The following is a 15,891-nucleotide window of genomic DNA, read 5'->3' as shown; positions in this document are numbered from 1 at the left end:
CTGTAATTCCTACACCACTGTGTGTACAGTTTTCATAAGGAGATTGTCCTATGTTCACATTTCTACTTTAGTTTTTTTCTTTGTGCTATACAGTGCTGTCTTTTCCTTTCTGTATCACAATGACACAGTCTGTCAACAAATTACAATACAAACAGTAAAAGCATAAATGTGAATCTTGTCCAATCTCTTGCAATCAATCTCCCACATACACTAAGTTGTAACTTATAATTTTCAATAATAATCATCAAAATTTTAGCCATAGTTTACATCAGAACACCCCTCCAGAGTACACACTGTTTTGCTATTTGTACGAATTGTTTTGAGAAATGCACTTACTGTTTTGCAAATGTCGAGGATAATTCCAGAAATGTACCAAACTGGAAAAAATTGTAAATGTGAGACTCGTACCTGTAAAGGTCGCGAAGACGATGAAAAGTAGTAGTAACTTAGCCATTGATCAACCTTCCTGAACGGTGCAGTTGAGGACAATGAATAATTCGAATCTCCTGGTAACCTGGTGACTTATTATGCTGAGTGAATCTAAGCCTTTGTGTGGTATTAAGAAATCATTAAATCGTGAGAGCAGCCTGATACCTGATCACGTGTGGTCAAAAAGTGCAGGACGCCTCCCTCCTGTAACAAAAATGAGTTTGTTCAATCAATCTAGAAGAAGTTAGGGATTTAACAGGCGAGTAGAAAACAAATCAGCATACAATATAAATGCATGTCAAAGGATTACTTCATTTTGAAAATGTCTTAATGTCTAACATCAGGAAAATGAAGAGTGAATGGGTGCAGGTTTGAAAGAGTGTATAAAAAATGTTGTTGACTTTATTTGTTTATGTGCTACAGGTGCTTGTGCTAGAATTAAAATTTAGATTTATATATTTTATTGCTCAGATGTTGATGATTTAATAGCATACAAGCTTTTGGGACAGAAGAGGACTGACTCTGAAGTTCCCAAAACAAGAGGAAGGAGACAAATGTTCTGTAAATATATTTCATAGTGTCATCCATTTTTGGTGGATGTGACATGAGACATGACATTAGAGAATGGAAGTTTAACAACATGTTAGTAATGATTAACAAGATCAGGAAGTTTTAGAGATGCAGATCTACTTCCTCATACCTCTGGGTTTTAGAACAGACATTCATAGACTGAAATCAGCAGAGGGAAAGTCAGAGAGTCAAAGACAAACCACTTTTTGTACTTTGTGATATTTAAAATGGAAACGGTTATGATCAGCATCATCATTCTTGGATCTATCTCAATTGAGCTCTTACATCTTGACTCAAGAAACAAAAATATTTTTTACTTGTTTCTAAAAACGAAACAAACAAAAAAAATGAAAATATGTTAACTGTTATGATCCTGGCTCCAGCCCCTATTCTTCTCCTTCCTCCTCATCTCTCCTTCATCCTGTCATGTCTCTCCCTGTTGTCTCTCTCTCCTTGTCTTGTCCCTCTGGCTCCCTCTGTTGGTTACTGTTGGTCTCTGCGTCTATCTGCTTGTCTCCCTTGTCTCACTCACCTGCCTGCACTTTGCTGATTGCAGTGATTCACATCAGCTGTAGTAATTGGTTCACTCTACTCACCAGTTCTCCACCTCACCTCCAGCTATTTGCGCTCTGTACTTTCATCCACTCCCTGCCAGACCATAGACTCACATTCCTTCATAGATTTTGTTTTCCCCACCGACCTCTGCTTCCCCCTCGATGGCTTCAGCCCCCCATAGATTCTGATCTCCTCGCAGACTCTGTTTTCCCCTTCTGGTTTTCCATCAGTTCTAGTATCATCTCCACAATACCCACCCGTGGACCCAGCTCTCCCCCCGGATTCCCATCTTCTTTGATTAAAATCAAATCTATAATATAATTCAATGTACAAAACAATGAAAGACTGAATAAATTCTACAGTGACTCTCTTTGCACAAGATAATGTGTGACACGTTGTGAGTTAACAGTAATTAAGGAGTCACTGACAGATCACAAAAAAATGTTACACTTTGGGATGAAATGAGGTCATTTACCCTCATTAACTGTAAGCAAGTAGCTTCATGATCCACTGACTTCTCCTCTAGCTCCACCATGAGGTTGGATGGATGGAAAACTCTCACTGACTCCTATTTGATCTGTGCTCTCAAATGTTGGGAGAAAAACAGAAATGGTGAATGTCTCTAACCTGCCACCACATCTGTAAAATACACAGTATGAGCAGCTTCTGTACTCCCCAAACTACATGTTATATGAGCTCTGTTTCTCAGTGTTATGTTTTTAAACAGTTGATGGTTGTAAATGGAAAAGACAGAGTAATGTTTTCATTTTTCTCCTGGTCTACTCCCACCAGTGGTTCTTTGTCTATGGTGATCTCCACAGTCCTGATCATGACGGGGCACATGGTGGTCCAAAGATTGACTTTTGTCTGAGGAAACAGATGTTATATCACAGTCTCACCCATTCTGGTAAAATACATTAAATTTATTTTAGATCATCTCTCTCTGCGCATCATTGTTGTCTCCTCAAATATCATGTTCATATGAAATAAAACTGTCAATGAGAAATGACAAAACAACAAACCAGCAGTCTTTCAGAGTTACTTTTGGCCCCACAGTATTTCAGTCATATACTAACAACTGTTTCTGTTTTTCCTTCCGTTTTTTGAAATGAAGGCAATTCTAATTGCTGACATGGCATTACCCCATGCTGCTGCTCTCATGACTGTTAACAGATTCCGCTTTAATTAATCGGTATTGACACTATTTGATCTTCCAGGTGTTGTATAACAGACCTGACATACTCTGTTCTAGTGTCATCCAGCTTTCAAAAGTATGATTAACTTTCTTCAACAGTGACTGAAACCTGATAACTTTTGATAATTTTTTTGTTCAAATAAACTTTAAAAACTTTCCATCAGATCTGTTGATGAACACTTACATTATATTCTACTTTGCATTTCTATTGTCCACAAGAGTGTGCTCATGTGTTGCACAAAGCATTACTTTGTGAAACCAGCTTTTACTGAAGGAAGCTTCACAGCAGCCTGTTTACTAAAACTCTGCAATGATCAATCCTATTAACAGCAAACAGAAATGAGTCGTTGTTTAGTGTCAGAAAATTTAAACTGTAAAAATATTGCTGAAATAGCAAGCAGAAATGTGAGACATTGAAAATTAGCACATAAAAGCAAAATTTTCTGAATGTGTAACTAGGCTATTACTACGCTGTCTTTCTATTTCATCTCTGTATCTAAAAGAACCAAGATAGAAATCTGTGTAGAGAAACTCACCTGTGCTTTTAATTCCAGCAAGTTGTTTTGATGCCCTGGACTTTCCTCAGCTCTACCTGAGATTCCTTTCAGACAATTTAATCTAATTCAGAAAGTTGTTCTAATAGAGACAAACAGCAATAAACACATCAAACTACACACTTGTTCTCCCTTCCTGTATTATGCATCTGTTCTTAACCTAAACAATAGATGTGTGTGTGTATACATGCACAGGCTAATTTAGCAAGTAAATGGGAATTATTTAACTTAATATCTATGTGGGGATGGCATGGTGGTGCAAAGTCAGACGGTTCTGGGTTTTCACATTATTTCTTTTCACAAGTTTTATATACTGATGCCTATAAAGGGCATTTTTAGTGTGCGAGTACTGCATTAATTAATTTATGTCTCTAAGTCTGTGCTGTATGTAAACAGTTGTACACTGACATCATTCCAGTAGAATACAATTCAGTTTTTATCTACTGTGCAGTCACACCAAAACCTGGAGTCACTAGACTAATCTTCTAAAGACTATAAATTGACTTACAATAGTACAGTTATTAGATGCATGCAGCTGAACTGTACCGCTGATGCAAAGCTTTTCATCTCAAAACTGGGATGTACGTCTGCTCTTCTGTTCACGTAACAGCAGTGTTTTAAGTCTCTGACAGGTCTAATTAAGTTTTGTAAATGCATCTGTCACTGATAAAATCCATAAATACACCCACTACAATTGCACATCATGTATTTCTATGGCCCACTGTGTTGTAAAATTAATCATTTCAGTGATGCAGAATACAACTTCCTCAGGGTGTTAACAGTCGAGGGCATGACGTAATGTCGAGGTGAGTTATCTGTCACCAGGTTTCATGCTGTCAGCATGTGAAAAAACTGCAGTCTGAGTTATTTTTGTTGGTTATTGTTGTTTTAATTATGCCATTTTAATGTTGTCTAGTGTTACAATTTAGGCAATATGATACTGTAGCCTCAATAAGATACAGGAAGAGAAAGACAACAATTGAAATCTACACTGAAGAAGTCTACTGTCTTGTATGTCATTGCTGAGTGATTGTTTTAAAAGGAAATTTATTGGTGAACATTGCAAAAGCAAACAGTCATTTCTGTGCAGTAAAAGTTAAGCTGAGTAGAGTAAATTTGTTTTTTGTTTTTTTGTTAGTACTTACAGGGATGGCTGGTATGAATGGGCTAACAGGGCTAAGCCCTCCCAAGCAAACACAAAAAAGATGAGAAAATTGTTTTTCAAATAACTTACAACAGATTGTTTTAAGTTTAGGTGAAAAAGGTAGCAACAGCACCAATCACTCAAAAGAAAAACATAGAATATCTCTAAATGGGCTTATTATTTACAGCCCCAGCAGATGCAGTCCGCTTTCATTCATTTCGTTCTTGTAAGTGATTGACAGGTGTCATGTCCCGCCCCTGTGATTTACTGATCATTTGGGCTAACTTCAGGCAGCCCACAGGCCTTTGACGCAGTGAGAAAAGGCTACGCTATGGTGGGCGTTAGCATGAATGAGGTGGATTATTTGCTTTCATGTCCATTTTCCTCAATGTCTTTGGAGGAAAAGCTGGAAGTTAAGAGACTGGGATCACATCGGCCGTCGATGTGAGCTTCTTTTCAAATAAGGTAGGCCCATGTTGACCTGTTAAAGGACTGTGACACCTTGTTTTTGCTGAGGTCATCTGTCATCTGTTTCTTTTCTCTCTCAAGAAGAGCAGTCCCATCCGGGATGACGATGGCGCTGGTAATGGCGACACGCAGCAGCAGCAGTACCTGTGTGCTTTGTGTTTTCTAACCTGGATCGTCTGTTTTTGTCGTACTAACGCTTACTTTATGGGATTCACCAGTAACAAGTTGCCGCTATGTCTCACCTTAGTCTGACGGGCCTGGTGGTACTTTGGATACTTTTATTTCACCTTCTGTGCGGACTCGGCGCGAACAGCGAACCGCTTCAGTATGGCCGGGAGTTTCTTCTACGCTTTCGCAGCTCCGGAGTAGGAAGTGGAAGTCGCCTGTGGAAGGACTCAATTATTGTCCCTGTGCCCAAAAATAAATGCACGAAGGCACTGAATGATTTTAGACCCGTGGCACTCACCTCCCTGGTAATGAAGTCCTTTGAGAGGATTGTGAAAGAGGATCTTATGAACACTGTCCAGTCATACTTGGACCCTGTCCAATTTGCGTATCAGTCGGGGAGGGGGGTTGACGATGTAACAATTACTCTTCTTAACATGATTATGTCGCATACACGAATGCATGTCAGAGCTCATATGAGAAGCGTCATATTGTGAAGTTCGCCGATGACTCCGTGATTGTGTCCCTTCTCAGCCATGATGACTCTGTGCCCGGCCCTGTAGTAGAGGACTTCATTCAGTGGTGCAAGTCGTCCTTCCTCACTATTAATGTTCAGAAAACCAAGGAAATGACGACTGATTTTAGGAAGTCCCGTTCAGTCATCGCTCCTTCATCGATTAACGGTCAAACTGTGGAATCAGTTCAGCAGTACAGATACCTTGGGACGATTATTGATGACAGGCTGTCGTTCGAGCATCAGGTTGATGCTGTGTGCAAGAAAGCCAACCAGCGCTTGTATTTCCTCAGGAAGCTCAGGAATATAAAGGTTGAACCTAAGTTTATGTATATGTTTTACTCAAGTTTTATTGAGTCTGTCCTGACATTTGCTTTTATCTGCTGGTTTGGCTTAGTCAACCTTAAAAACCAAAACAGACTCCAAGGTATTGTCAGAATGTGCAGCAAAATCATTGGCACTCGACTAACTGACATTTCTGTCCTAAGACTAGATCCTTAAAAAAGGCAACTCTCGTCCGGTTCGACCCTAGCCACCCTCTAGCTTCCGAATTCAGGATGCTTCCTTCTAGACGCAGGTTTCAAGTGCCTATATGTAGGACAGTTAGATTCAAAAAATCATGGGTCCCATTGGCCATTGGCCTTCTTAACAAAGAATGGTTTTTAACGCCTTTATAAGGCAGTCCGCTCTGTGGTCATTTTAACTTTCCTTAGGTTTTTATTTATCTTGTATTCTATTGTATTTAACTAATTATTGTTATTGTTGTTTCTGTTGTGTATTTTTACTGTTGCGTATCGCATTTTATTGTGTTTTGTCTGTTGTTTGCTGCTGGCTGCACCTAAAATTGCCCCGCGGGGACATTAAAGATTTCTTGACTTGACTTGACTTGATCTGTTGTGCTGAAGGCGTGTTTTGCACTACATGTCGCCATACAGTTGTAATAAGACAGTTGCAGCAGGCTATCTGTGGGCAGTCGTTGCAGTTGGAACACATTTTGTAGTGGTGTGTGTGTGTGCCCATGTTTTTGCTATATTGTGGGGACCAAATGTCCCCACAACTGTAGGAAAACCGAAAACTATGTCACTTGTGGGGACCTCATTTCGGTCCCCACAAGTTTAAACAGTGTTTTTTTGGCCATGTTGTTGTTAGTGAAAAAAGTAAAAGTGCAAAAATGTTTCTTTAGGGTTAGCCATTGTTTTGGTCTGGGTTAAGGTTAGGGTAAGGGTTAGGGGTTAGATATGAATGGGAGTCAATGGTATGTCCCCACAATGATAGCAAGACACACACGTGTGTGTGTGTGTGTGTGTGTGTGTGTGTGTGTGTGTGTGTGTGTGTGTGTGTGTGTGTGTGTGTGTGTGTGTGTGTGTGTGTGTGTGTGAGTGAGAGAGTGTGTTTATGTAGAGCACTAAAAAGGTATAGTGTACCTGTAATTGATGTAACTGTGTGTATCATAGGTGATGTTGCTTTTGCAGCTGTGTTAACCATTTAATCGGTATTATGCATTTGTTAGCCCACCCAACAAATTTCACCACCAGCCGCCACTGAGTACTTATGCCTTTTCCTATGAAATGTAAATCTAATTTTAGATTTATTTTTTCTTTACTTTTTTAAAGAATTATTATTTATTTATGTTATTAGGTATTGTACTTCACAAGTCACAGTGACCAAGCGCTCGGGGGAGCCAGTGTTGCAGCCACACCTGGGTCAGACTGAACTTTGTGAGCAGTACAAAAACAGGTGAGCACAGATTTAATGCATCACCCGGTAAGCACTTAAAGTGACCTGATCCAACTCACACATGAGCTTGTGTTGGCAGCAGGTGTATGCAGAGATAAATGTAATTGTGATGGATAAGCAATGCTTAATATTTAGAGTGAGTGTGTCATTTCAAGCAAAATCAAACTTTATACCGACTTGTTTTGGGCAGGTGTGGCTCAGGTGGAAGAGTGGGTTGTCCAATGATTGCAAGTTTGGCAGTTTAATCCCCTGAATTTCCAAATATCAAATGTCCTTGGGCAAGATACTGAACCCAAAGTTTCTCCCAATGATAGACAAGCACCTTTACATTGTGAAGCGCTTTGAGTACCACCAAGGCAGAAGGGTGTTATCTAAGTGCAGACATTTTACCATTATTTTCCTTTGCACAGTGTAAGGCCATGAGTCCTGAAAATACTGCAATTTTTATAGTTTTGTCAAATCACCTGAGTAACAAAATCTTGCACCACTCTTGCTATGATTAATGTGACTGTTAACAGAGACAAATCACTTGTTATGTGTTCAATGACTTCAGTAATTATGCCACTGATCCAGTTAAACTCTACATCAGCTGTGAGTCATTATGCAGCACGCATATTCACTCTTTCATATTACATTTAGATGCAAATGGCATGCAGCCTTTGAAATTTGCAGCTTGATTTAATTGAAGTACTATAAGTATCATGGCAGAAGGGGTTTTATCTAAATGACTTTTTATTGTGTTTGTTGCTATTTGCTTGTTGCAGTGCCTTTCCAGAATTGAGTAAATGACTGTATTTAGTTTTAATTATGCAGTTCTGCATCTAAATGAGATACTTTGCATCATGATCCCTTTAGACTCAGCCAAGCGAAATGCCATACATAGCTTTTTCTCAAGTCAATATTTATTATGGGTGACTGCTGTTTATTTCCCCACTTTTAGTTTCTGACAGGGAATGAGCTGCTTTACATAGAATCAGAGCTCAGACTGATGAACATTTGGAAGAGTCATAACAACAGAAGAACTATTAAATCATTCCATCTCAAATCAGCAATTTTTTATAGCAATGTCAGGTTGACCATCTTGGATTTGCCTGAACAGTTCGATCACAACATCTCTGAAACGATTAAAGATAAAAGTCTGACATTTTCACTGTTATTTCTCAACATACCACTGGTTCAGAATCTGCAATAAGTAGGTCAAATAGTCTCTGATTAAGGCAAGCCATCATGAAAAGTCTCATCTTTTAGCTCATGTTAGAAGAAAAGAAAATATCACAAGATGACCTCTACATTACCATTTTTATTGTTCATGTGTGCGGATGGGGTGGAACTTGTTATGACAGCACTTACCCATAATTAGACACCATTCGATATACTCATCCCATATAGCAGAGTCTGAATCAATGACATAAGAAATAACAGTAAAATTCAAGCAGATATTTTTTACAGTCAGAAATATTGTCAAACAGCCAAAAAATTTCAACGTATGAAAAAAAAAATGTGCTGAATGTGGGTCACAGGCATTTTTCACATAGCAGTCTAAGATTTTACATATAGCTTCTAAAACATCTGTAGTTTATAGTTTAAAAAAGTCCAAGCAAATTAGAGATGGTCAAGCAGAAGGTCCCTGATGATTCAAAATGGAAAAACCATATAGTCAGTTAAATGATTCAGCTAAAGTCTCCAATGTGATCGTTATTTCAAACAATGCAAATTTGTCAGACTTCAGCAACTTTGTCAGTCATTCTGCTTCTCCTCTGGATCCTCCCTTTCTTTCTTTTAGCTGAACAGCAGCTGTGAGGTCACAGCCAATGACAGAGTTCAGCTCACTGATGGAAGCTCCACTCTCTTTATAATTAATGGGACTCACTGTGATCAGAGACTATTTAAGTGCAACATGTCAAATAGTATCAGAGATGGAATCAGCAAACCGGTTAGTCTTTTCTCCTCTGCGAGTTTAGGGTAAAGGTGAGACAAGCCTTCACTAAGTTCATATGATAGTTACTACCAGGTTACTTACAAATTCTACCCATTTCAGGGGAATTTTAAATGTCCCACAACAACCAGGGATTCAGAGGTTCCATGATTTCTAATTGAATTTTAGATTTGAGTCAATGCAATTACCAGATTACAGGGCCACAGTTCAGCAGATCCAGCACATCATGCATCATGCCTGACCCAAAGTTGAATCTGTCATGTCAGTGATTTTAAAAATTCACGCTGTCCTCCCTGTGTAACAGCAATTGTAATGATGGTATTGTAATGTTCTGAGTTAATCATTTCCTGAGCCTTTAAACACAGGGTGCCTGCTGTCTAGCAGCTGTCGGTCACAAGGGACTTTTAGGCAAGTTTAGGAAAGTTAATGTGTGTGTTCTGCCTCTTCTCAGTTGGAACTGTGGCTAGTAACATGGAGTTGGCGTGGGTTACAGTCAGAACAGTAGCCCATTCTGTTAACTGTATGCCCATTCTGTTAACTGTACTTCACTAAATAAACATGAAGGCCAAGCCACTGGATGTGGTGGGGTGGGGGTGGGCAGGGGGAGGTGAACCCAGAGTGCAGGCACCATAAACAGGCAGACAGACTGAGGCTGAACTAAGGATTTATCACACAGAAAACACTGACCACAGACTGAACTAACTAAGGTAACCAAACTCCATACAGAAAACAACGAATTTAACTAGAAACCAAACAGAGCACTAAAAAAATAAACAATAACAAACTAAACAGGGCTCTGCATGGGCCAAGGGCTAAACTAAAACAAAATGGCTCAACTCACGAGTTAACAAATCCAGCGAGGGGAGCGGCAGACCAGAACCAAGGCAGACCTGGGAGAGTGACTGACAGGGCGTCGGCAGAGACAGGCGGCTGCAGGAATGCAGCGATGGGGAACCGAGGCAAGGACGAGGGAGAGAAGCCCCGGGAATAGGGTGGGCAGGACAGAGCAGGCAAGGGGAGTCCGGAGCTGAAGCGGGCCAAGGCAGAGTGTGGCTGGCATAGAGCCAGCAGAGACAATGAACCAGCAGCGGCTGGTGGGGCGAGTCTGGTTTTAACTGCAGCTGATTAGTGATCAAAATCAGGTGTGCACTTACCACAGCTGAGTCCAATCCGCCAGGACTGACATTTGGTAGTGCAGAGGAGGGAGGGGCCATGACACTGGAAGTGTGATTTTTTTTCACACCAGCAGAATATTACAGTATCTAATGTGGTAATGGTCCATCACATCTTATAAATCTATTACAAAGTGAATATTAAACTAAAGATTGACTTATCAGACTCATTTGCTTCAACAAATTATATCACAAATCCAGTAGAAATTGCATGATCTATTTGAAAACTTTAATTAGATATTTTCCCCATTCATTCAGCCCTAGTTCAACACCATCCCTTTATAAATGTAAGCCCTTAAACCTCACAGACTTTAATTAACATTGCTTGCATGTTCAGTGCTTATGTGCAGGAGGATACCAGGGCTCAAAATGCTTTCATTGTGAAATCATGTTCCCTGGGCAAGGTATTGTGGCGGGTACAAGTCTTTTCATGTATCAGGGGTTTATTAAAATCATATTTTAACAAACTGAATTAATCATACTTTCTGAATAATTTAATTAAATGTATCTGCCAGGAGAACAATGTCCCCTGGGGCCCCATGAATCCCTGGGCCTGTGCTTCAAGAATCTATCCATGGATACAACCAAAAGCCTCTAATATAATGCAGCCAAATCATAGTAACTCCATACAATCTTCAGACAATCAGTGTGTCATTGATGGACCTGACAGCAGAACCATTGAAGAACATGACTCGCTTTCTTTTCATAAGGTGTTTTCTTCCATATTGTTTAACTGCATCTGCCTGTCCTGAAGGCTACACCCAGTCACTGTTTGGTTTAATTCATTGTCCACTAGCAAGTTCTGAATATTTTACTGCTGCTTCTCTAACTACCACTAACTCTCATTTTAACACAGAGGAGCTTTACTCAAACCTGTCAGACTATCCTTGACTCTGTTGCCCCCATACAGGAAGCAAACATCAGATAAACTACCACAGACCTGGCTACACCACCAAAGAACGGAAGATTGATTGTTGGAGAAAAGACAGAAAATGGATAAAGACTGTTTTACGGAGGTTTTACCTGATTTGAAAAGAGACAATAATGACCTATCAAAAGGCGGTTAAACAAGCAAGAGCATCTTTCTTTTCAAACTGAATTCCATCCAGTCATTTAAACCCCAGACAAACTCTTCCTGTCATTTTACTGATGTATTACAAGAGGACTTTAGAACTTTACTGATCACTTTTGAAGCTCTCCAAAATCTCGCCTAAACTTATTTAACAGAATTGCTGACCCCTTATAACCTGGCCTCACCTGAGACCCTCAGGTGAGGCCATATACACACGTGGACAAAATTGTTGGTACCCCTCAGTTAAAGAAGGAAAAACCCACAATTCTCACTGAAATCACTTGAAACTCACAAAAGTAACAATAAATAAAAATTTATTGAAAATTAAATAATCAAAAACAGCCATTACTTTTGAATTGTTGATTAACATAATTATTTAAAAAAACAAACTAATGAAACAGGCCTGGACAAAAATGATGGTACCTCTATAAAAGATTGAAAACTATTTGACCAGAGTGACATGATTAACTCAGGTGTGTCATTTAATTGACATCACAGGTGTTTCCAAACTCATAATCAGTCAGTCTGCCTATTTAAAGGGAGACAAGTAGTCACCCTGCTGTTTGGTGAAAAGGTGTGTACCACACTGAACATGGACAACAGAAAGCGAAGGAGAGAATTGTCCCAGGACAGCCGAAAAAAAATTATAGACAAACATCTTAAAGGTAAAGGCTATAAGACCATCTCTAAACAGCTTGAAGTTCCTGTGACAACAGTGGCTCATATTATTCAGAAGTTCAAGACCCACGGGACAGTAGCCAACCTCCCTGGACGTGGCCGCAAGAGGAAAATTGATGACAAATTGAAGAGACGGATCGTTCGAATTGCATCCAAAGAGCCCAGAGCAACCTCCAAAGAAATTAAAGGTGAACTCCAAGGCCAAGGTACATCAGTGTCAGATCGCACCATTCGTCGTTGTTTGAGCCAAAGTGGACTTCATGGGAGACGACCAAGGAGGACACCACTGCTGAAAAAAACTCATAGAAAAGCCAGACTGGAATTTGCAAAAATGCATGTTGACAAGCCACAAAGCTTCTGGGAGAATGTCCTTTGGACAGATGAGACCAAACTGGAGTTTTTTGGTAAGGCACATCAACTCTATGTTCATAGACTCAAAAACCAAGCATACGAAGAAAAGAACACTGTCCCTACGGTGAAACATGGAGGAGGCTCAGTAATGTTTTGGGGCTGCTTTGCTGCATCTGGCACAGGGTGTCTTGAAAGTGTGCAAGGTACGATGAAATCTGAAGACTATCAAGGCATTCTGGAGAGAAATGTGCTGCCTAGTGTCAGAAAGCTTGGTCTCAGTCGCAGGTCATGGGTCTTCCAACAGGACAACCATCCAAAACACACAGCCAAAAACACCCAAGAATGGCTGAGAGAAAAGTGTTGGACTATTCTAAAGTGGCCTTCTATGAGCCCAGATCTGAATCCCATTGAACATATGTGGAAGGAGCTGAAACATGCCATTTGGAGAAGACACCCATCAAACCTGAGACAACTGGAGCTGTTTGCTCATGAGGAGTGGGCCAAAATACCTGTTGACAGCTGCAGAACGCTCACTGACAAATACAGAAATCGTTTAATTGCAGTGATTGCCTCAAAAGGTTGTGCAACAAAATATTAAGTTATGGGTACCATCATTTTTGTCCAGCCCTATTTCATTAGTTTGTTTTTTTAAATAATTATGTTAATCAACAATTCAAAAGTGATGGCTGATTTTGATTATTTAATTTTCAATAAATTTTTATTTATTGTTACTTTTATGAGTTTCAAGTGATTTCAGTGAGAATTGTGGGTTTTTCCTTCTTTAACTGAGGGGTACCAACAATTTTGTCCACGTGTGTAAGGGTGATATAAGGGTGACAGGAATATAAGGGTGATAGAGCTTTTGCAATCAGGCCTACTTGGTCAGACAGAGTTTGCTTAATCAGTGCTTTCTTTGAAATCTTTAAACCTGTTTTTATAGGCTTGCCTTTACTTCTCTATTTTTATAGTCTAATTCATTTTTCTTTATAATTTTTTATTTGTTCATTTTATTCTCTTTTATCCCTTATTTATCTGCTTAATTACATATTTTATTTATTTATTTATTTGTTTATTACTACCATTAATATTACCTCTAAACAACTGAATTTTTTAATTATGTTTTAATGGTGATAATTCCTATTGGGTGAAAGTCTATGGCATTACGTTCTTTTTTTTAAGTATGTATCTAGGCATTTTTAAGTCTTAGCTTTGTATAAGCAATGGAGACAGAACAGGAAATGTGTGCAGAAAAGAGTATGGAAGAGCCTCAGCTTGGAATCAAATCAGAGAACCACTGACCAGGAGATTTGTACTCATGTGGTATGCAGCCTAAGCACTCAGATACTGGATGACCAATTTTAACTGACTGACATTCTTTTATAAACTGAGCTAAAATATGTTCCCTAATATGCCCGAAACCTTTTATAAAATGTTTGCCATACTTGTTCAACTGTGGTCATTATCTGCATTACAGTACATTTACTGTGATGTATTCACAGAATAGTCAAAGAGCTCATAAAAATGTAAAGACGCAGCACGACTCCATATGTATGGAATGCGTCCTGTATCACATAAACCATCAGTTTCTGTATTTAACTACAGTTGTGAAATCAAGCTTTGTTTAAAATGGCCTAGTTCTGCTTCATTACGTTTGGTGTGTGTACTGATATACTTATAGGTAGCTCTATATATATGTCACAGATAGAAACATTGCTTCATTGTGGTCACAGGTCAAATCCATTTACTGTTGTTACTGAAGGACATGCTCCCTCCTCAGTCAACAAGCATCCAAAGAGTCACATGACCTCTCATAACCTCCAGTATATAGTGGCTGAGTAACATCATGTTTACACTGAGTGCCACTTACAAAAGTACATTGTTACTGAGAGTTAACAGGGTAAGAAGCTCGTCATATCTCTGCTGACATGTTTTCCCTCTGATAATGTACAGTCACATGTCAGGAATTACTGACACATGTGACCCGTTAATACTTCATTGTTTGAGCTGATTTAGTGTTTGAATCACAGTATTTAGACACTTGTCAAAGGATAATTCTGGATCGACAATTCTGAACTATAGCTGTAATAACCATACCGCATTTAGACATTTTATAAAATCTTAAAATCATTTTTCAATCTATATATGTTTTTTTAACCTGCACCGAAGCCAGCTATCTGTCTGTAAAGCTGTTTGAGCAGGATGTGTATCTCCTGGATGTCTTTGATCCTCCTCCTCAAGGAATGCTACGGCTCACTGCAGATTCTCAAACACAACTTAGAAGGAGACCCAAAACCACTCACTGAGGAGCTCATAAAACTGATGCACAATACTCAGCCCCACCTGGAACACAACCACCAGCATGATTCAGACTTCTGCTATACATATTAAAATGTGTACCAGGAGTTTATTATTAAACTGTAAATATGTGTACCACATATTTACAGTTTAATAATAATTATACATTTAGTTTATTATTAACCTGTTTTGTAGAAAGTTCTCAACTTTATCCTGGAGGACTTTGATGGTTCTTTGTGTTGAGAATTCCCCATGCCACTAGTTGCCAAGACTATATAGATGTTTCAAATGATGTATTCATACATTCGTTGGTTTAATCACCATAGTTTTTGCTTATGTCATAATTATGTGGAAATAATACATGTGTAGACTACTTCTTTTCTGATTTAGCCTCATGAGGAGGGCTTTAATCGTCTTGAGATTAGTTTGAAGTCGTTTAAATGTAGGTAGGGGTTGGTTGGAGAGGGTAAGGTCTTCAAAATAATGTGATGTAAAATTTGGTGGTAAAGATTTTTTCCCCATTGTGTAGAGATTATAATATTAAAGGACAGCTATTCGAGTACCAAACTCAGGCAAGGTATGACTTAGAGTTATGATCTGTCGAGCTGTTAGATTTCTGTTAATTCTTCTTCAGCTTTTTCTTTCACAAATGAAAAATGTGGACAACAAAATTGACTATTTTTAGGGACCATCTGTCTAATCAAAGGTCAGTTTAAAACAACAAGAACAAAATCCATCACTCACAGTCCATTTAACTCATGACAGAGCAGACTGTACATACCCAGAGGCAGTTTGGCATACGTACACAGTAGTATTGTAAACACTGTTTGTGCTTTTCATTACTGAGTTGGGGGCTGGAGTTGTTCCTGTGTTTTGGGTGTGGGACAATAAAAGACCAGGAGGACCTGTGACTCTCATTGTTCTTGATTTAGGACATGACAGAGACAATGCTGAACAAGTCATCATATGTCTTGGACATGACTGTGCTCTGGACTGCAGTGATGCTTGCATTATCAGGTATAGTTAACAGAGAGCTGATGTTTATGCCAGTTTGTA

Source organism: Acanthochromis polyacanthus, chromosome 12 (assembly GCF_021347895.1).
Source record: "Acanthochromis polyacanthus isolate Apoly-LR-REF ecotype Palm Island chromosome 12, KAUST_Apoly_ChrSc, whole genome shotgun sequence".
NCBI lineage: Eukaryota > Metazoa > Chordata > Actinopteri > Pomacentridae > Acanthochromis > Acanthochromis polyacanthus.
Note: the sequence above shows the minus strand (reverse complement) of the source record.